The sequence below is a fragment of the Lissotriton helveticus genome, chromosome 8 (genome assembly GCF_964261635.1).
Source record: "Lissotriton helveticus chromosome 8, aLisHel1.1, whole genome shotgun sequence".
Lineage (NCBI taxonomy): Eukaryota > Metazoa > Chordata > Amphibia > Caudata > Salamandridae > Lissotriton > Lissotriton helveticus.
The window spans coordinates 1,571,766,389-1,571,788,463 of NC_136069.1; positions in this window are offsets into that span (position 1 = coordinate 1,571,766,389).

Genomic DNA, 22,075 nt, shown 5'->3' on the forward strand with positions numbered 1-22,075 from the left:
AGGCATGTAGGCCGAGGGGAGCGCCACCCCCTGCGCCGCTGTGCTGCTGCCAGAAGCTCGCCACATTGATGCGCCTGTGCTGCTGGGGTCAATCGATCAGCACCACCGTTGTAAGCTGGCGAGGTTCATCACAGAAAGGCTGCCTGCTGATATGGTAGGTATCTGCATGACGGGGTCACTCAGGACTGCCTCATGCAGCTTGTCCAATCTCTCGGGCCAAATTTCCGCGGCAGCCACCATCTTGGAGTCGTGGTCTTCTGTGTTGTGTTTAGCAGTTGTGTTCCTGTGAGGACAGCGTATGTTATTAGCCATCGTATGTCCCGGCGCGGACACCGCACTGCCAGTGCCCTCACCAGCTGTCAGTTGTGCAGCACATCCCACCTACCGTATCACTCTGAGTGACACCACAGGTCATAGTCCATTCACACTCATGCAGGGCAGGACACCCCTTACAAAAGACAATGTGGGTTGGTCCAAAGCCGCGAAAAGAGTGCACTGGTCAGCCGACCAAGTAAGAAAGAAAGTAGAGCAGGCACAATTCAACTACAAAACCCGTTTCGACTTAAAGCATGGATGTAAAGCTGTGCAGCTCAAGGTTGGGGACACCGTACAGGTTAAGAGAAGTGGGCACATAGGTATAGGGGCAGGACAGGTTCTCCACACCTCTGTCTGTACGTGAGGTGTACTGCAACTCTGCCCTCTTGAGTGATGGCAGAGTATGGCACTTTTCTGCCCTCTCGGTGTGCAAACACACACCAGAGAACCCCGCTAACATCTAAAGTCTAAACATGCTGTATTATGCATTCACTAAAAGTTCTCTCAGTTTGTTGTTTAGTCATAAGGCAACTCTCTGCACTGCTTCTTACTTGTTCATACTGAGCCCGTTGGTTAGATGCATTCTTCTTAAGAATCTTCTAGGTTTCTTTGCTTCTCCCAATTTTGTTAAATGTGATTTTGAGAAAAGCAAGCATTTTCGTTTTATGCATATTTTGCTATTGTGCCCTGTGGGCCATATTTATGACCCGGTTTGCGTCTCTTGTGCACCATGCAACATGGTGCAAGAGCAACACAGACCGTACGTCATATTTCTGAAGCCAAGCAAAGCCACTTTGAATGGCTTTGAGTGGTTCCAAAACTATGGAGTAACGCAATGCAGTGAAAGTTGCTATGTTGCCTTACTCTGCCCTGGGAAGGCGTTCCTTGGGCCTTGCGTGAGTGTTCCCACGTAACACCCACGGATTTTGACGCATTCCCAGATTTACAAGACCTGGTATACCTGGGAATGCTCCAAAAAGATACGCCTCCCCAGGGGAGGCATAGCAAGGAAAAATATGTTTCTTTTTCCTCGTTTTTTCCTCTTTCTGTGTGTGTTGCATTCTGCAGCCCACATAAAAAGAGGGAAAAGCCTTTCAGGATTGTTTTTGTGCAGGAAGGTGTTCCTTCTTGCACAAAACAATCCTGCCTACGGCACAGGCACCCTTGCACCATGGTCCAAGGGTGTCTGCATTGGCGCTAGGCTGCCAAATCCGCGCCAACAGAAGAGAAAAAGCCAGGAATGCACTGTATTGGATTAATACGTCACATTCCTGAACTTTTCCTGTGTGCGCCACAAACCTCATAAATATGGGCCATAGGGGCCTATTTACAAGCCCATTGCGCTGCTGGTGCTTTACTTTTAACGTGGGAAAAAGTGACGTAATGGTGGTGCAAGGTGCTAGTCAATAAGCTCCAGAGAGTTCTTAGCTTTTTGCACGCTCTGCCTCCATCCTTTGTTTTGTGAAAAATCTGATTCGGTCAACCGAGGCTGCAATGAATTTTCTCTTTGCACAACTTACAAAAAGTGCTGAATGTTCACCGATTTTTAATGGACATTGAGAAATACGTTGGATTGTAAACTCATTTTAATATGTTATAGTTTTCTACACGTTTTGTAATTTTATTCTGGTTATTTTCTTTATATGGGCTTTATATTATCTTTGTATGGCAGCGATACATCCTAACATGTTCAACCTGTTTTGAGATCATTAAGGGTATGTGAATCTACAAATGCTTTTTTCTGCTACCTTTGCAAAAGGGTATGAAAACCTTTGCAACTTTGCAAAACGGTACATTTTTTAGGTTTGCTAATTTCGTGTGAAAATGGTCACTTTTACCATAAATTAAATTGCACAGTTTCCCACTGGACCGTTTGGAATGTTGGTGGGTGTATGCGTGATGTTTCTATCCAAAAAAAGGATAAACCTAACATTTCTGAACATTAACGCAGAGCTCTAACTTTCTTTTGGTCACGAGGCCAGCCTGGATACTAAAGTGACAGTAGAGGGGTTGCCTGCAGTGTGTATAAGTTCCGAGCTGTGAAACCTACTCTAAGCTTAATGGCCTCGGTCCTGGATGTATTGCCCCGAATCGCACGTCACATGTGTAAGGTGTGAATGTTTAGATTAATTTCAAGACATACAAACAACATGGCATTCGTGTAGAAAGGGCACTGTCCCAATCAGAAGTGTATTGCTCTAAAAGGGTACACCTTTGGTCAGCTGCCATCTGCTTGGAAAACCACACATGGATCAAATATTACGTACCCACAAAACTTTACAGCAAGGAAAGAAAAGAACATTCGGGCGACATTAATTAGCCTTTATTGTTTCATCAACATATGGATCTTGCAATCAAATGTTCAATGGTGACTTCATCTATTTTAACCATCTCCACCAACATCTGCAGCATGGATTTGTCTCCTAGTTAGAGTACTTTAAGGCTCCTATGGAGTGAAACTATCAGATATTTATTATATTATTGGTAGTATAAGGCATTATTGTTGAAGTTTTGTTAGATGCAACCACGGGATATCAGGGATAAAGTACCCCCCGCTGTGCATTATGAGGATATTGCAAGACACTGAGGAGTCCATGAACCATATAGAGGAACGAGGCCGAAGGGCGAGTTCCTTTAAAGGTTATGGAAGTCCGAGGGGGCTTGCAATATCTTTATCATGTACAGGAGAACCTTCATCCCATATTATACATGGTCACAGCATCACCTTTCCCACAAACCACTTAAAATACTGGTGTGTAGCTCTTTCATATGAAAGAGTGAGCATGTTTGCAAACATGAAGAATAAAAATAAAACATACAGTGCAAATTTAAACACATCAAAAACCTGTTAGATATTTTTTGCAAACAGATATTAGAAACAGTTTAATACAATGCAGTTAAAAAAAAAAAAGCTGCAGTAGCTCCCAACATGTAGAAACATACAGAAAGATTCTAGCTGAGGAGAGCAAAAAAATAAACATATTCTTTCTGCTTATCATTGTAAGCTTAAAATAGAGAAGGACAAAAAGAAGCAATGTTCTGTTTGTTGCTTTCAACAGCTGCTTTAGTCATGCTCCGTGACAACCTGCCTTTCACCTCAGCTGCTGGCTCTGGCAGCAGACATTGTGATGTCAGACGCTGACTGTAATAACCTTATAATAGTCAAGTTCTGACTTTTTTCTTTATAATCAATGACTTGCTGTGTCACAAACACGCTGATTATAAAGAAATTAGAGACTGACGTTTATACAGGTGTGAGAACTGGGGTCACCAGTTCCACGGGGTAGCTTGGCGCGAGTAGGTAGGCACCCGAAAGCTTAGGTGTAAAGTAGGCGTACAGCACACACACCCACTGAGACAGGGAATGCACACAATAACTGACACCACACCAGCTGGCCTGTGGAAATCAATACACTTTTATCTAGATTGAAATCAGGGCTGGTAAATCACTCAGGGTAATCGATTAATCAATCCAGCATTAACTCATTAGACCATATTTCATTAAAGGAGCAAAGTGAACATTTTATGAGATAACTGTAGGCATTCATTCACCATTTCATTAGGTAGGAGTAAACATTTCATTAGGCAGAATTAAATCTTGTGCATGAGGACTCAAACAGCATCTCATTAAAGAACAGGTTTCAAGGGCAATTATCATAAGAACCTCTTTTGAGTTAACCTCAGCATTGGTCTAAATCAGTTCACTATAACAGTATGGCTTCCAGCATTAACTATTCCCCTAGTCAGGGGTGAACTCCACTAAACAACAGTTACTGGGGCTTCAGCAATGTTCGGGCCCAGTTCAGGGGGGCTGATAGGCCTGTAGACACTTCTCCCCCTCCCTTTAGCTCGAGGGGGGCCTTCACAGAGTCAATCAGGGCCCACAGGGCCCAACTACAGTTCCCCGAGGGAGGGGGGGGGGGGGGGGCGGTCCCGGGGCTTCCTTTCCGTCCATGGAGGGAAACATCCTTTACAACGCAACTTTTACCACGCAGTGCCTTTACGACGCAACTTTTACAACGCAAACCATTACAACGCATTGCGCTGGGGGGCGCTCTAGGATAGGGAATAAGTTTAATTTACTATCCAACACCTTCCCTAGTGTCCACGGGGACTGGAGTTGGAATAGTAAATTAAACTATTCACTATCCAGCACCCCAAAGCGCTATGCGTTGTAAAAACCGTGTTGTAAAGGCATGCGTGGTAAAAGCATGCGTTGTAATGTCATACATCCGTCCATGGGAGGCCCCGCTTCCACTCCGCCCTCCTTCCCCGGGGGTTACCTTGTTATTCGGCCCTCCCGGGGGCCTTGCGGAGCAGTGCAGGATGGTGAGCACGTCGGGGGCAGAAGGAGGGGGCTCGCGCTGGTTCAGGAGCCCCCCTCGCCGGAATTACGGTCCTGCACAGATCGGGGGAGTCGCGCGCTCCTCTAAGCCCCCTTACTGGCGTCGGAGCGGGTCCCGGGCCTTCCTCTGCCACCTCGGGCCCGGGGACCGATTGGGGAAGGCCTCAGCGAAGGTGCGCCCGCAGCCGCCAATGGCAGTGCGGCCTGCGGGGACGCGGTTGCAAGGCCCAATGGGTGTGCGGCACTGGCGGCGGCAGAGTCCGTGACGAAGCCCCGTCACGTGATGGTGGATCCCGGCACCGGGGCCTAGCGCGGCCTACCGGAATGTGGCGGTGGTCCTCTTCTGGCTCCGAGTGCCGCCGAGGGGGTGAAGATGGTGGTGCCGGCTCCGCCAATGGAGCGCCGGGCCGCGATGGTGTCACTCGGCTTCAGGCGCGCTTCGATGCATCGCCGCCGCAGCGATCGGCAGACTGGTGCCTCGTCAGGACGGGTGGGGCCGCGGCGGTGAGTTGACCAGCTAGCGCTTCTCTTCACCCCAGCGCTTCGCAGGGGGGCACAACACGTTGGGACAAGCGGCACTTCCAGCGGCAAGGGGCGCTTGGCGAGTATACCGCTCGGGCCTTACGGCGCTTTGGGCCCAACAGTCTCTGGGGTCACTGAGCTTCTCAGGGCCGCAGCAGGAAAGCGCTGGGTAGGCAGTCTCTGGCAATAACAAGACAACTGTGGCAGGACAGCACAGGGGTTATAGCGCTTTCAGCACACAGCACTTGGGAAAGACAGCATTTTGGGGGCATTCAGCAACAGTTCTGGGCAGTCCAGGGCAGTCCAGGGCAAGGCAGCACAGGGGGATCAGTCGCAGCTTGGGCAGGGCAGCGCATGGAGGATACAGCGCTGGTAGCTGGTTGATCCCCAGTAGTCCTTCTTGCAGATAAGTGTTCTTCTTGGCGCTTGATGGCTTCTGCGCCCTTTTCAGGTAGTTTGTTGGGGGGGTTGAGTTGGTGGCTTGAGGACAGGCTGGTTCCTGTAGCTCACTGCAGGTGGGTCCCTGGGTTCCCCCCACGCTGGGCCAGATCAGTGGGTTTGGTCAGAGTCCCTTACTCAAATTGGAAGGCAGTGCCTAGGCCCAGTCACTCCCAGTGGTATAGGTTCCTCCCCTAGGCCGTACCGCCTAAGACTCCTGCGTAGGTTCCCCCAGGTCAGTGATGCCCCACCTGATTAAAAAGTTTCCCTCCTTTCCTTAAATAATCCTAGGTCAGGTGACCACTCTCTAAGGCGTGAAAAAATTACCCAGTCTGGTCTCTAAAAAAAAGAGGAAAAAAGGAGAAAACAAGAAATAAAGGATCAAATCACTTTGATGACATTTTTAAATAACACATCATCATCACGTGGATTTATACTTATCCTGTAGAAAAAAGTGATATATTTTTCTCATAGTCTTTTTTCTTTTTTCTTTTCATGGATTCTCTGTTATGCGATCCATATATATTTTAACTGGCGAAATTCGTCATTATTTGAGGTAATTTCGCTATTTACAATAACAATGAGCTGCTATTTGTACACTCTACCATTTGTACGCAGGCCTAAGGTACGCCACCTATCAGTATAAATATATAAAAAACAGGTTGTTTTTTTATAAAAAATCGGCACACAATGCGATTCACAAGCCCCATGGAATTGCACCAGTTTTATTGCTGATCCCCCACAGATACTATACCTACCAAAGCCAAAATATCCTGTCATGTTCTTAAATGTACGAGTGAATTATGTGTGTGTGAGTTCAACAAGACGCATCTGGGAGATGCGTCACGTTGTAAAGCCCTGCGCCACATATAGGCATTCCTGGGCAGGGGGGGGGACGTTCAAGCGCAGGAACGCCTCCTAAAAGAGGCTGAGTGAAATCTACAAGATTTCACTCAGTCACTTTTAGGCCCATGCTGCGTCAAAACCCTGCGCCTGCCTGAAGAAGGCGTAAGGATTGACGCAGCATTAACTAGATAGGGCCCCCAGAGCATTGCTGGAGCTGCGTCGTGCTTGCGACGCAACTCTAGCAATGCGCCACTTTTACGGCACAGATGCGTCACTCCTCTGTGACGTTTTTGCCCCATGGTGCGCCGCATTGTAAATGCGGCGCATCCATGATGGCGGAGCTGTGGCGCACAATAACTGGCGCATCCCTGCTGATATGCAGGGATGCGCCAGTTATTATAAATATGCCCCATGGTGCTTTTCCTTGTCAACCACAAGTATCAGCAACACTCACTGTATCTATATCTCACTATATATCTAAAATTAAAATAAATTTTAAAAAAGTTTGATAGAATCTTATTGATTGTAAACATTTGTACTGGAGGTTGATTCTATCATACATACCTCTATCCTCCCCCTTTTGTTTATTTAGATGTCCATAGTCATAGGCACTTTCGCTTCGATACTCACATTGCTTGGCCTAGGATTGCCTATCTTTCTGAGCCACAATGGGCAGCTTCAGATCATCCTGCCTCAGCCCCTGGCAGTCCCTCTTTTCTAGAGAGTTCATGCCAGGGTACCTCCAGATTCCCTCCTAAGCAGTTGGTCAGCTCCTTCATGTAAGGCAGCTTCTCCTTGCAGGCTGTCAAACTCCCCAGGTTTTTGTTCCTAGGGAAGTTTGCTGTCAATTCTCCAATCTTAGAGCACAACAATGGGGAATATTATCAAGGGGATTTATCTCCGGTTTTTTGGCTTTAAAAGCCAAGAAAGCGGAGATAAAATTATCTCCCTATTACCTAGCTGTCGCTAACACTAGTTAGCGACAGCTAGTAGGAGATAGCGACCATCTTGGGCCCCACTTTGCATGTCAGTGATATTTATCACTAATGACATGCAAAGTGGGCGTGCCAAGATGTTAGCGCCTGGAAACAGTCGCTAACATCGCTATCTCCTATTACCAACTTTTGGAGATATTCGCGCTAAGCGCGAATATCTCCAAAAGCTAACACCTGCCCTGAGCAGTTCTTAGCCATGTTATCCAATGGGAGGAGGATAACATGGCTAAGAGCATTAGCTCGGTAATGCATGAATATCGCAGACTTTTCAGCGATATTCATGCATTGCGGCCGTTTTTTATCGCATTTGCGATAAACCTTGGTAATACCAAGGTTTATATGCGATAAAAATCGCCGCAGCTCAGCGGTAAAATTTTGTCTCTAACCAAGCAATAGTGATAATTATCGCTATTGCTTGGTAATATGACCCTATGTTTCTTGTCAACCAATACTGTGGGATCCCGGAATCTAGTGGCGAAATCTGGAAACACTGATTTGTAACTTCTGCCTACACTTAGACCACGTTTCTAGGGTTTGTGTTTTTGATAGGCTGACTCTGTGACTGCTTTCAGGCAGCTCCTGAATTTGTGTATTCCTCCCAGACCGGTTAAGAAACAGTCTTTGGCTTGTATCAGCATAGTGGTGGGGTGGAGCTGGAAGTATCCTGTCAGGAAAGACTCATAACAAAAACACAAAAGGGGAAGAAGACCCCACCTAACTACCAGTCAACCTGTTTGCGAGTAACCCTTCTAGGAAACAAAGGAGCAGAAAAGGGAAGGAGACTTTCTCTACACTTAGGACACTCTCTTTCTTTTACTCCATACCCTAGAGACTGGTCCACTGCAAATGACTTTGTAAATACTTTAGAGGAGCCCCGAAATTAAAATTGCTTTCTAAGGCTCTCTTCAGCCTCCATCATATGTACAACTATGGTTCTGAAAATCATAATCAACTTTAGGGTGCCACAACCACATGCAGTATGCTAACTCCATGCACTTTCCAATGTATATGTATACTACACACATTTGTGTGTCATAAATATCCCACATGGATAGAGTGAAGGACCCAGCTTTTCGGGCTCTGGCAGATCAATTTAAAAGGAGGATAGTAGCTATCTCTCACTAGCAGGTGACAGGTAAAACAGTCTGTCCTGCCTTGAGAACCTTTTGCTGCCAGCTCTGTCAGTCTTCTATAGCCCAGCAATTCACTTTAATTACACTTGCAAAAAGGAAGTTGCACTTTGTGTGCCTTTCTAGACCACACAGATCCACTCTAGGTATCAATCCATGTCACAGGGAACCCTCAAAACACAGACAATTATCATGTGTGCTGAGGCAGAAAACCCCCACAAAAATAGAAGAAATGTACTAAGGGGTACTCGAGGCAGGGGCATATGCTCTCAAGAGCCATATATGCAACCTTTTCCATCCTAATATTTAATGTGTAATGTATTGAAATGAATTTGCTAGTCCATTCCACCAGAGACACATTGTTTATATTTGTAGGATGTTAATGGGGTTTTGAACAGTAGCCTTCTAAGACAGATTCTATAACTGTTCTGTTTAACTTCATGTAAGAGAGTGTTGGGAAGATGTATACAAAGGAAGGGCTCACAATCACTATGGGCAAGAAAATGTTCCTTCTGCTAGTTGTATGTGGTGTCCTAAATTTACTGGCAATAGGTGAGAGAATGTAAGCCTAGCGGATAAGACAGATATTTAGTCTATCAGGAAAGTTGTGCCCCAGATTCCTACCTCATATTGGCTTTTTGGATCGAATAGATGAGAATGGAAGCAGACATAGACACCGACAGGTTTGCAATTCAGTCTGGTAGTCCTTTCTTTTGGAGATCAAATTGGGAGATATTATGAAATCAGCCGATAGCCCACCTGATTCTTCATTTGAATGACTCCATTTCAAAACTATGTCCAATATGGCTCCACATTATCAGCCTCATTTAGAGTTTAGTGGACACGACACTCCATTGCAAGTGTGGCAAATACAAATAGTACAAGGGCATTATAGCCCTGTGCCATGCTTAATACAGTGGCCAGGATATCTGTCACATTTTGATGGAGTATTCTATCCACCAAACTCTAAATACAGTCCTCTCTCTTGAACTAGTATGATCCTCACCTCCGGTGATGAACACCAATACAATAATTCGTAGCTTTTGCATCTGAAAGTTTAAATTCTGTCAAGGACACTGAGGAAAGGATTACCCACCCATTGAAATGTTACATTATTAAAATAGTGTGCATCATAAATATCGATAAATTATATTTAGAATTTATATTTCTGTGATGTTTGCACTTCTTCATTGCATTAATGATGCTATGTTGATTACAGTTATGAAGGGAGGTACAGATATGACAATTTAGTTTTTCATGCAAAGAAGAGAAGAAAGAATATAGGGCCTAAATCACAAACGTAAACTCACATGTGTTACTGATTTGCATCTGGATGGGTCAAACTGGGGTGGCGTAGTGGGCAAAAGAACGATGATTTTAACCCAGATCTTTTGACTGGATGTATGACGTTACAACGCATACTTTTACAACGCATACCTTTACACCACATTTTTTACAACGCAACATCCATTACAACACATTCCAATACAACACATGCCATTACAACAAATTTTTTAAAACTACCTTTACAACGCATTCCATTCCAACACATACTACCTTTACAACACATACCATTACGTTGCATGTATGGTAAGTATTGGATAGTGTAGGGGTAAAAAATTACTATTCTAACTCCAGGGGGTGCAACAGTAGGGTAAGTGTTGGATAGTGTTGTGGTAAAAAATACTATTCTAACTCCAAGGGTGCAACAGTAGGGTAAGTGTTGGATAGTGTAGGGGTAAAAATTACTATTCTAACTCCAAGGGTGCAACAGTAGGGTAAGTGTTGGATAGTGTAGGGGTAAAAATTACTATTCTAACTCCAGGGGGTGTAACAGTAGGGTAAGTGTTGGATAGTGTAAGGGTACTATGCATTGTAATGGTATGCATTGTAATGGTATGCGTTGTAATGACTGCGTTGTAATGACATGAGTTGTATTTGTATGCGTTGTAGTGTCATGCTTGGTAATGGTTGCGTTGTAATGGCATGCGTTGTAAGGGATGTTGCATTGTAATGACTACGTTGTAATGGTAGTGCGTTGTAAAAGTTGTGTTGTAAAGATTGTTTCCCCTTTTGACTGGGGGAGAATGTTTGCATTGTCACCATTCCGTCCATCATTTGTTCGCTGTAACACTTTTCGCCCTAAGTGGGAAGGGTATGCCCAGATGTGGGTCCCTTGCTCACTGTGCCACTGGATTCAAGCTAGCCTGGCTGAAGGAGGGTGACATACCCTGAAACTGGTCCCAGGATGCTTGTTTCCTGTCCAGGGAGGACCTGGCCTGGCAGTTCGGTCTGGACTGTTTCCATAGGCCACAGGATCAAGACTGATTTGCATATGGCTGGGTCCAAACTGGGGTGGCGTAGTGGGCAATTGAACGATGGATTTAACCCAGATCTTTTGACTGGGGGAGAATGTTTGCATTGTCAGCATTCCAGCCATCATTTGTTTGCTGTAACACTTTTCGCCCTAAGTGGGATGGGTATGCCCAGACGTGGGTCCCTTTCTTACTGTGCCACTGGATTCAAGCTAGCCTTGCTGAAGAAGGGTGACATACCCTGAAACTTTTCTCAGGATGCTTGTTTCCTGTCCAGGGAGGACTTGGCCTGGCAGTTTGGTCTGGACTGTTCCCATGGGGCACAGGGTCAAGACTGATTTGTAGGACAGGAGGAGCCAGGTCGCGGACCAAGATGGCCGCTCGGACTCTCGGCTCCGACGGCCGCTGTCCCCCGCCACCACAACCAGCTTCCTAACCGGCACCCTTGCGGTCCTCCCGCACGGCTGAGATGGAGCGGCGCAGATCCATGCGCGCCCGGGAGCTTTGACGGCTTCCCAGCTGGAGATACGTCGTCTCGATGTTTGCGGCCCGCCCCTCCCTGAAGCCGGGGTCTAGAGTGATGACGCAACAACAACGGCAAGTAGTGCGCCGGAAGTACCGGTCTGGGGGAGATGGAGTCTCGGATCTTCTCGATCTTTGCTGGCTACTCCCGCACGCTGCCGCAGCAATGGTGATGCTTGCTCTGCTGCCTCTTGCGGTCGTGTAGCGACAACCCCCCTCCCAGCCTGTGATTCTGTGCCGGTGTGCCCTGCGCAAACCGTACTGAACGGATATATCCTGTGTTATCCTGCGGGGGCCACGAAAATGGTGCGCTCAGACGCCTGCCTTGGGTTGACCTGGCGTGTCGGAGCTTTGCTGGAGGGCGCGACTGCCGCTGCCGGGGGCGAGATGAAGGAACTGCGACTGGGAGATGTTATGGCGGCCATATCGGACTTGCATTTTGCCTTGCAACATCAGATGCAGACCGTGGGGAGCGCTCTGGATGCTATTGTGCGGGAGGATCGTTCAGGTGGTGACGCTTTTGGCCTGATTGACGGATCACTAGATGCTGTGAGACAACTGCCGCCATTTCAGCTGTGGATTGATGGGATGCCTCTCCCTCTTCTCCCGGACTTGATGTTATTGTACCAGATGTCACGCATTGGGGACTTACAGTCGTGCAGGGTGCATTTTCACATTGACTTTGCCTTCACATTGTTGTTCCCGCCCGGCTGTCGTGGGCGGTCCCACGGATTATCCTGGTCGCCCTGGTCTCCTGAAATAACCAAAATGGCGGATGGCCAGCTGGACTCTGTCTCTTCACTTGATCGTACGGGCCAGGGCTGAGTGCTTTGGTGCTTTCTAGTGCTTGTTTGGCCGGTGAAAATGTGGGACACGCTTATAATGGTATTACGTCTAGCGTTGTGTGGCACTGTATGACTTGCATTATTGTATGTCAATTGTTTATTATTCCCCAGTTTGCTCCATGTGAAAATTGCGACAACTCATTAGTACTTGAAGGGGTTTCCGTGATGGACCGTGCGGGTTGGAGTTGAATTTGATTGGACATTGAAGCAATATTTCCTTTGTCTTTGTTGGGTTACATCTATGGGAGCGAGAGCCAGGCGTGGTTCTGAGTGTTTGACTTCTTTGTCTGCTGTATGCGGGACGGATTTGATGCTTCTGTGGTGCCGGGGATCGGGCGGGATGTTCCCCTTTTTGCTTGCCATTCCCCTACGAAATGTCTCTCGATTTGCTATAATTTGCTTAACGTTCTGGTATGGGGTGTTTGCTCTTTGCCGGGGGATGGGAGCCAGGGGGCTCTTATTGATTTGTTACGATCTCCTCCTCCATCTTTTTTCCCTTCCTTGGGGTGTAGTTTAAGGGGCGACAGGCACGCTGCTAGTGGGGTTAGGTCGTAGCCATCGGCAGGGGTGTAGGGTGGGGGGGGGGATTTCTTATTTTTCTTTGTTATTTTCTATGACCTTTCTATTTCCCCTTTTCCTTCTTCACAAGAGATGTGTGCGTATTCTCCTGTTTTTTCCCTACGGTGCATTCGGGTGTCCCATGTTTGCTCCGTATATCCTGTACTTCTGGTGGGCGGGTGTTGTTGATTGGTGATGGCTGTCGGTGCTGTCCAATGCTTGCTTTTGGTTCACGCTGCATTTGATTTTCTGTTGCTTATGACTGTACACTATTTCGTACCTTAATTTGCCCGTCCACGACTGTGCTGTACTTCATTCATTGACACCCGTTATGTCTATGTATATTTTCCTCTTGTGCCATAATAATAAAAAGATTTACAAAAAAAAAAAAGACTGATTTGTATCTGGCTGGGTCCAAACTGGGGTGGCGTAGTGGGCAAAAGAACAATGGATTTAACCCAGATCTTTTGACTGGGGGAGAATGTTTGCATTGTCAGCATTCCAGCCATCATTTGTTTGCTGTAACACTTAATATAATCTAGGCATCCGGATGTGAAATCTAGGAAATTTAGTATTGCTGTACACCAGAAGAAAAGTCCAGGAAAGACACAAGAGCGTTCCTGTTTAACATGTCAACAGACAAACAGCGACAACCGACTAGCTTGACAATCAATATAAGGCATGCGTTATACTGCAGCATTACCCCAAAACCAACACAAGGACTGATATGTCTCCCTTGGTGGAATCCCATCTGATGCTTTACTTTTGCACCATCAGGTCGTATAACGGGACTGTCAAGATGACTGCTGGAATTTCAGGGTCAACCTTCTATCACAAGCTTAGTAGAGATAGTCAAGGCTGCAGTTCCCATATTCAAAAGCCTTTCCCAACTTACAGTGGGCGATAGATGGCAGCCACACGTGTCTTGTGCCAACTGTGAAATGCAATAATCCATGATCCGATCCACACCACAGCTCTGGTGATCAGATGTGGCTTCCCTGCGTGTGGATTGTATTGTAACATTATATAGCGTTTACTACCCCGACGTGGGACATATGTGATGCATACCTGCCACAGAGCAGTACACAAAAGCAGGTGTGTATTGCAGCAGGAGAGCCCAGGTATGAGCTGTCCCAGAACATCTGTGATCATAGCATGTCCATATGTGGACACCTTCCTCTTAACACCGAGCAGAGGTAATGTTTCTAAATTCAGGGGGATAACTGGAGGGCAGCGCATTGTGTTCACACCACAAAGAACTACAGATAATTATTTTACAGATTGTCTGCACTGCAATATGCATGGAAGCACAGTCTACCGCAATGTTCCGCATTGCAGAGGACGGAATCCATTCCAGATTTTTTGCATATTCCCATTTGGATAAAAGTAGTTATCCTAAAAATCTGGCATGGATCCGGCTCTCTAGGACCGACTTTAGAGAACCCTGGCCTAGAAGAATGCAGGCGGCTGTTGCAGAGAGGGGGGTGGCTGGCGAGTGTGCATTGATTGCAGCCTTGTCGAGAGAGGTTACTGCACGGAAGCCCAGGGTCCTGGCAGGATCACACTTCCATCTCCCTCCTAGAATAGCCTATTGATACAACCTTTATTAGTCCTTTAAATGTATGGACAGAAGAGAAAAGGAATGGCGCCTTCCTCATACACTTACCTTCACGTTTTCTTTCCCTTTCCTCCTCAAGGGCTGACAGCACCGTGAACTCCAACTCTGTTTTGAGAATTAGAGGGAAGGAATTTTAACAGTGGGACACCCTTCTTTGCGAGTTACTCCAGCAAGATCTGAATGTATGCTCTATATAAACATGCCCCACACAATAGCTGTCCTTCTCGGTTTTTTGGAAATACCTCTGCACGTGAAACCAATCTGATGTCTGTGGTGAGGTGAGCGGAACCTCCTGTGTTTTATTGGTCGTCTGCCTCAATGCCTCTGGGGCCAGTATTCAGGGAAGTCTCCCAAGCCTGGGGCTAGCCAGAGTTCTTCCACAGTCTTTTTTAGAGCAAGACACATCTATAGCAACATTTCCTTCTAAAGCTCCAATGTCATTTATTTTGTACAATGAAAGAATGAATGATTAGTTTAACTTGTAGAAAGAATGGTCAATGGTGTCTGTTTTGATGAATGGCAGAGGGTCGGAGCACTCTCCCTCATAAAACTCAACTAGGAGCACTCTCCCTCATAAAACTCAACTAGTATTGGCAATGCAATAGGTCTAGGCAGTAAAAGGCAGAGCAAATGGCTTGCAAATGCTTGTTGAAATCGCATGTGCAAGTTTTATTCTTAGAAAGATGCCCCCCCAGAGGCACACATGCATTGTGATGCATGTGCACATGTCCATCAGGATGCGTACACACACACACACACACACACTTGCAATATGACGCTTGAGCATGCATGCATCATGACACATGGCGGCCATCTTTAATTTACCATTCTAATATTGCGGAGAGCCATGTTAGAATAGCAAATTACAATGCAAAAACAAAGGGGCATATTAACAAGCCCCTATGGCCATCAAACGTCACTTTCAGTGACAGTCATATTACGAGGCCCCTATCCCCATCACAACATCATTGAAAGTGACGTTGTGATGGCGATAGGGGCTTCACCTTAGTTACAAGGCAGCATTAAGCCACTTAAAGAGGCTTAACACTGCCTTGTAAATAAGGCCCCCTTTCATGCTATGCTTAGGTTGAAAGGGGAGAGCAATGGATGTTGCTGTGGGCGTTCCACCGCAACTCCCGCTGGTTCTGACGATGCCTTCAATTTACAGAGGAGATGTAAATAGGACGCAGCACCAGAATTAAGATCAAGAAAAACCTGGTTCTTACCCTGGCGCATAAAGGAGAAATGTTTCATTTAATTTCTCCTCGTTTTTGCTGTTTCCATCTGCAAGGGTGTCTGCGTGCAGTGGAAGATTCTTTATGTGCAGGAAGGTCCCCCTTCCTGCACATAAAACATCTTGAAATGCCATTTTGTCACTTCTATGTATGCTGCTCAGTGTTACAAAATGTCTTTTTTTTTAAGGATTGTTTATGTGCAGGAAGGGTTACCTACCTGAAAATAAACAATCCAAGGAATGTTTCTTTTTCCATGTGTGCTGCACAGGGCAGCACACATGGAAAAAGCAAAAACGTGGAGAAATAATGCATTTCTCCTCATTTCGCCAAGTCAAGACCAGGTTTTCCCTGGTCTTAATTTTGGTGCTGCCTCCTATTTACGCTGCCCTTGTAAATAGGGGGCAGTGTCAAAATCATTGGGTGTTGCGGTGGAACGTCCACCATAACACCCACTGCCCACCCCTTTCTTTCTTTTTTCCTTATTTACCTTGTTTCTACCCATTGTCTTTCTAACAATGCCAACCTAGGGTTATATAACCTCATTTGCTGTAGCCGGGGGTAATAGGGTAGAGACTCCCACGACAGCCTCCACGCCTCCTTTCACAGAGACCTCCCCCTTCTTTCGACCGCAGACCCTTCCTCATCCTTCTGCTCACGCAGAAAGACTGTAAACAGCGGAGGCAGAAGAAGGCTTAATCATTGGACCAATCCCTCTTATCATAGAATTCCCCTAAACCCAAAGGGAGTCCAAAATTCATATGTCTTTTTCCCATGATGTGAAATGTCCAAGTTAGCAATATAACTCATAGATTTCAACCATTCTTCCAGTGTTGGAGGTGTCGGAGATACCTATAATTTACATATCTCCCTAAGAGCTAAAAGCATAGCATAAAAAACAATTTTGCACAATCTTTAGTTACAATACTTTGGCATTCCAAACTTCCAAAAATAACCAAAACAGCGCTTACCTTAATCTGCAGGTTTAAAGCGCTGGCCAGGCATTTACTTACGGCCTCCCAGAAGAGCTGTAACTTCGGACAGTATAGAAACATATGTAAGTCATTAGCACTCTGACTGCCTCACTTCGGACAGACCACCACTCTTCCTGACCCAAATTTGTAGAGCCTTCGTGGAGTCCAGTACGCCCTGTGCATAGTAAAGAGATGATTCCTCAGATATGCAGGCTTAACTATTTTATAAAGCATAGACATAGATACTTGCCATTGGTCTTCCAGCTCGGTCTCTGGCAAGCATATACCGCCGCCGCAAGGTTTCTTAATTCCAGGCACTTGCATAAGTAAAGCCTCCGAAGATCTGAAGCACCTCCCAGGGGAATAGAGAGTAAGAAAGAGTGGTGATATGTTGGTCCAGAATTCCTGTCGATCCTATAACAGTAGCGCAAAGCCTTAAAAGAGAGCAGCTTTTCCACCGGAAGCCAGTGCACTTTCTGAAGTGCCTTGCCCATAGAGGCACACTAGGGGAGTTAAGAAGCAGGCGGGCTGTCGAGTTTTGAACCCGCTGAAGTCTCTTGATCCTAGCCTGAGAGACTCCCAGGCAGAAGAGGATAAAGTAGCTCAACCGAAACACCAGTAAAGCCTGGATCACAGTTTTCTGGGCCGAGAATGGAAGGAAATGGCTAAAGCGTTGAGGGATTTAATAGTACCAAAACACTTGATCGCTAAGGCTGTGTGTTGACTCTCAGGAAGTGATTTTATCATCAAACCAGACCCCCAAGTTCTTTTGGGGTTAGGCTGAGGGAAGGGGCCAAAGACCCTGGCCAGTAGGCTGAGGACCAAATCGAGGGCTTCATTCCCATACTTTGTCTTTCCTTGGATTTATTTATCTCTCTTTCTCTCCTCTCTTTGTTTCACTCACTTTCATTCTTTCTTTCTCTACTTCCTTTTAACTCCCCCTCTGTGCCCTCACTTTCTGTGTCTCACCTTTCTTGTCTCTCTTGCTCCCCGAGTCAGTCTCTGCCTCCCTTTGTGTGCGGCCTTCTGCCACTCACTCACTCCTTTCCAGTTTCTCTTACATTTTCTAACTAACTCCCTTACATTTTTTCTACCCCACTCACTATTTTCTTTCCATTACTTGCATCCTCTTGCACTCTCATCATTCCTCTATTTCTGTTTTCATCTTTATCTCTTTCAAAGTCTCATTTTTTCTTCCACCGTCTCAAACCTCTTACTTTATGTCTTCTGTTCCTCTTTCATCAACCTCGTCGGTATACAACCTTTACAACGCAACTCTTACCACACAGAGCCTTTACGACACAACTTTTACAACGCAAACCATTACAACGATTGCGCTGGGGGGCGCTCTAGGATAGGGAATATATTTAATTTACTATCCAACACCTACCCTACTATCCACGGGGACTGGAGTTGGAATAGTAAATTAAATAAATCACTATCCAGCGCCCAAAAGCACTATGCGTTGTAATGGTATTCGTTGTAAATACCGCGTTGTAAAGGCATGCGATGTAAAAGTATGCGTTGTAACGTCATACATCCACCTCGTCCCATGCTCTAATAGTGTAGCTGTCTCCTTCTCTTTATCTCTTATTGTCTCTCAACTTTCCGGTTTTCTTTGTACTTCTTATGTTATTCCCTTCCTGATTTTCTGCCTCTCTCACCTTTTATGCTCTTTTTGCTCTCTCCCTTTCGTTTTCCCTCACACTTTCTCTCTCACACGTCTTCTCGCCTTCCCTGCCTACCTTTCTAACCCTCTCTTTGTGTCTCCTATTTCTGTCTTTGTTCCTCTATACTTTTCTGACTTTCCACGGCTGCCTAGCACTTGCGGCCCTGTCTTTTATTTTCTGCGTACCTTTCGCTCTTTCACCTTCATTTGTGAGATTGCAGACGTGTGTGATGGGCACCATCCATATAAAAGGTACGTTGAAGATGTATGCTATGTTTCCCTTTGATGTAAACAGTCACTGACTATATTTCTCTATGTGAATCTCTTGCACACATTTGTTACTTTGTCTATTCAAATTAACGACGTCTTTCTTTGTTTCTATCTATGTTGTTTTCTACTCTTTCCGTCTGCCACTATCAATTACATTTATTGTCCCTTTCATTTCCCATTTTATTGCTGTGTCTTTCTTTGTATTTTATCTTGTACATCTTTCATTAAATTCTGTCTCTATTAACCGTAAAGTGACTAGGGAAATGCCTTTAAGCCAAAAGTAATCAAAGTCAAATTTTACTTTATTCGGTTTTTCATATTAGAACCATTAAAGTTCACACGATAAGTAACTATTCGATAAAATATCCATAAAATCGTAGCATTACAATTGATATACCACAGAAGAGCAAGCTTAGATAAAAAAAAAACCATTAATTCAGAACAGCTTGCCCACTCATCTGTTTACGTATTGAAATAGCCCTCCACAGAAAGTTGGACACAGCAAGAGAAACTTAATTGTAATTAAGTTGCTGCATAAAAAGCAAGGCTGGTCTCCCCTGGCGAAAAGTAATCATTAACAAACAGGGGGGCATATTAGCAAGAATCTCGTTAAAATTATCGCCATTTTAGCGGCAGGGAACTGCCGCTAAAACGGCAATAATGGGCTTGCTAATATGCATATAGAATTCCAATAGAAGCCCAGGTTAGATGTGCAGGACATCTAACCTGGGCTTCTATTGAAATTCTATAACGCATATTAGCAAGCCTATTATCGCCGTTTTAGTGGCAGTTTCCTGCCGCTAAAACGGCGATAATTTTAACGAGGTTCTTGCTAATATGCCCCAGCATCTTCACAGGTTGGGAAAGTGCGGAAGGTCAAAATAGCGCTATCCTCCACAATAGAGGGGCGTCCCCCTTTCGCACTCGAAAAACACAGTGGGGCATATTATCAAGGGCTGTATCGCCGCTTTAGCGGCACTTTTTGCCGCTAAAGCGGCAATATTTTTATTGCCCTATTAGCAAGCTGTCGCTAACAGCTGTTAGGGACAGTTTACTGGCAAAAGAGCCAGTTTTTGCCAATTTGCATGTCAGCGATATTTATCGCTAATGACATGCAAAGTAGGCGTTCCTCACTAAAAGTAAAGGGAAACAGCCGCAAACACAACTTCCCCCTATTATCAATGCCCGCAAAGCGATAAAAAAAGTCCTGCTAATCGAGATTATCACTTTATTTTAACGCCTGATAAAAACTTGACCTAGCCATCTTGTCAATGGGGATTGTTAGGTTAAGTACACACTTGCCTTTTAGCAAGCATTTCATTAGCGCAGTTAATTTAGCGCTGGTATTCTCACACTATTTCTGGTTTTCGCCGCTATCACTGGATTTTTTATCGACTTAGAGATAAGTGTTGCTAATCGCGATGAAATCCAGCGATAGACGGCGATAAAAGAAATGCCACAAACCTGGGTTACCGATAATTATCGCCTCTTCTTGCTAATATGCCCCAGTATTTTCAAATTTGATAAACGTTGATAACAAATTGTAGTTCTTTGATTTTATCCAATCAAACTTTATTTACTTTCTTCTTTGCTTTCAAGAACTTGTTTCCGTATTGTTATAATCAATTCATAGTTCAAAATCATCAAAATGCAATTCTTACAAAATAACCTTGGTGTACCTAGTTACCCAATGCATTTCGGGCCATGGCCCTTCATCAGGGAAAACGTTCTGCAGATATCCCCAAAAAAAGATTCTATCAGTCATTGCACAGGGTCTGATATCAGTTAAATCACTGAACTAAAAAGTGCTATGTAAACTTGTTATCAGTGAATTACGGTGGAGTTAACGCATGCTATGTGCTCCAATAAAGTGACAAAGATCAAAGAAGATGTTATAGGAGTAACGAGATGAAGGACACGAGGTCCAGGAATCGTGATCAAGGTGGTGGTGCCAGTTGGCGTATGTGATGGTGAAAAATTGAAGAAATAACCTGACTGGAACTAATAAAAGGAGCTTTTCACCACTTTCACTTTGCGCACTCAAAGCCTTTGTTGTTTTTATTATTTTCCCGTATAATACCTCCGTTTATTAATTCCAGCACAGAATATTGCGGGACACTAATATCGAGGACAAAAAATTGAGGTTCAAGCAACTGAAAAGTGAGTATGTATTGATTTTCTATTCCTAACTTCACATATATGTACCATGAGGATATACTTATCGTAAAGGTACAGAGATGGAGAGTTAAGAATAGTAAATATAGAGGAATATTCACAAAGAACTGGCGGTGAGAGGTGTTAGCCTCCTTGGCTTAACCCCTCTCACCGCCACTTCGGAAACGCCAGGCTGCACCCTATTCACAAGAATGTGGTGCAGCCTGGCGTTTCCCCATCGACGGCACTAAATCTCACGACTTAATGCCAGAACAGGCACCCTTGCACCACAGCGCAATGGTGTCTGCGAGCAGGGAGGTTTATTAATGCATAGGAAGATTTCCCTTCCTGTATATCAAAAAAACAAAAATGGCAGTTTGCTTTTTCATGCAGCACACATGGAAAAAGCAAAAACGAGGAGAAATAATGGTCTTCTCCTCGTTTAGCCACATTAAGACCTGATTTTTCTAGGTCTTAAGTTTGGCACTGCCACCTATTATCGCCGCCCTTGATAATAGGCTGTAGCGTCAAACTGAATGGGTGTTGCAGTGGTGCGCCCACCACAATACCGACTGCACGCCCCTTTTCACGCTAAGTTTAGCGTTAAAGGAGCCCTATTCTCAAGGCAGCGTTAAGCCACTTAAGTGCGTTACTCTGCCTTGAGAATAGGGCTCTTGCCCTATAGCCACAGGAACATAAAAAAAAGTGACGTTCCAATGGCGATAGGGGCTTGAGAATATGCCCCATAAACTTTACTATAGGCACTTAGCTTTTGACAATGTGTCCCTTGACATTTTGGTTATGATATTAGTGTGCCATGATATTCTTGCACTTGATATTCCAGAGTACAATCTGTTTGTCAATGTTTCTACCTCTATGCGTTTTTGGACTCCCTGCCTCCTACTTCAGTTCTCCTCCATTTGGCCTGTCAAATCTAATCTCCAATTCTATTAGTATTACTATCCATTATCTTCAAAGTCTGCATCTCTCCCTTTCACAATCTCTCTAAATCTCTTTTTGACTTTGAAACAAAAAAATGATAATGTAAAAAGGATAGGTGTATTTAAAATTAAAAAGGGAATTGAAAGTAGCAATGCATAGAAATTAGAAAATGCCTAACATTGAAATATAACTTGGTATCTAAGACATGGAGACTGTTACTAAAGTAAAGTACTAATTAATGTGGCACACTTAGGTATGTTAGGCACTTCAAAGTGAAAGTGTAGAGGTAGATTGACAATTACAAGAATGAAATGTTGAGAGGTATTATGCACCTGGCTTCTTGCAAAATCTGTTCCGCTATTACACACCAGTCAGGAACCTACAA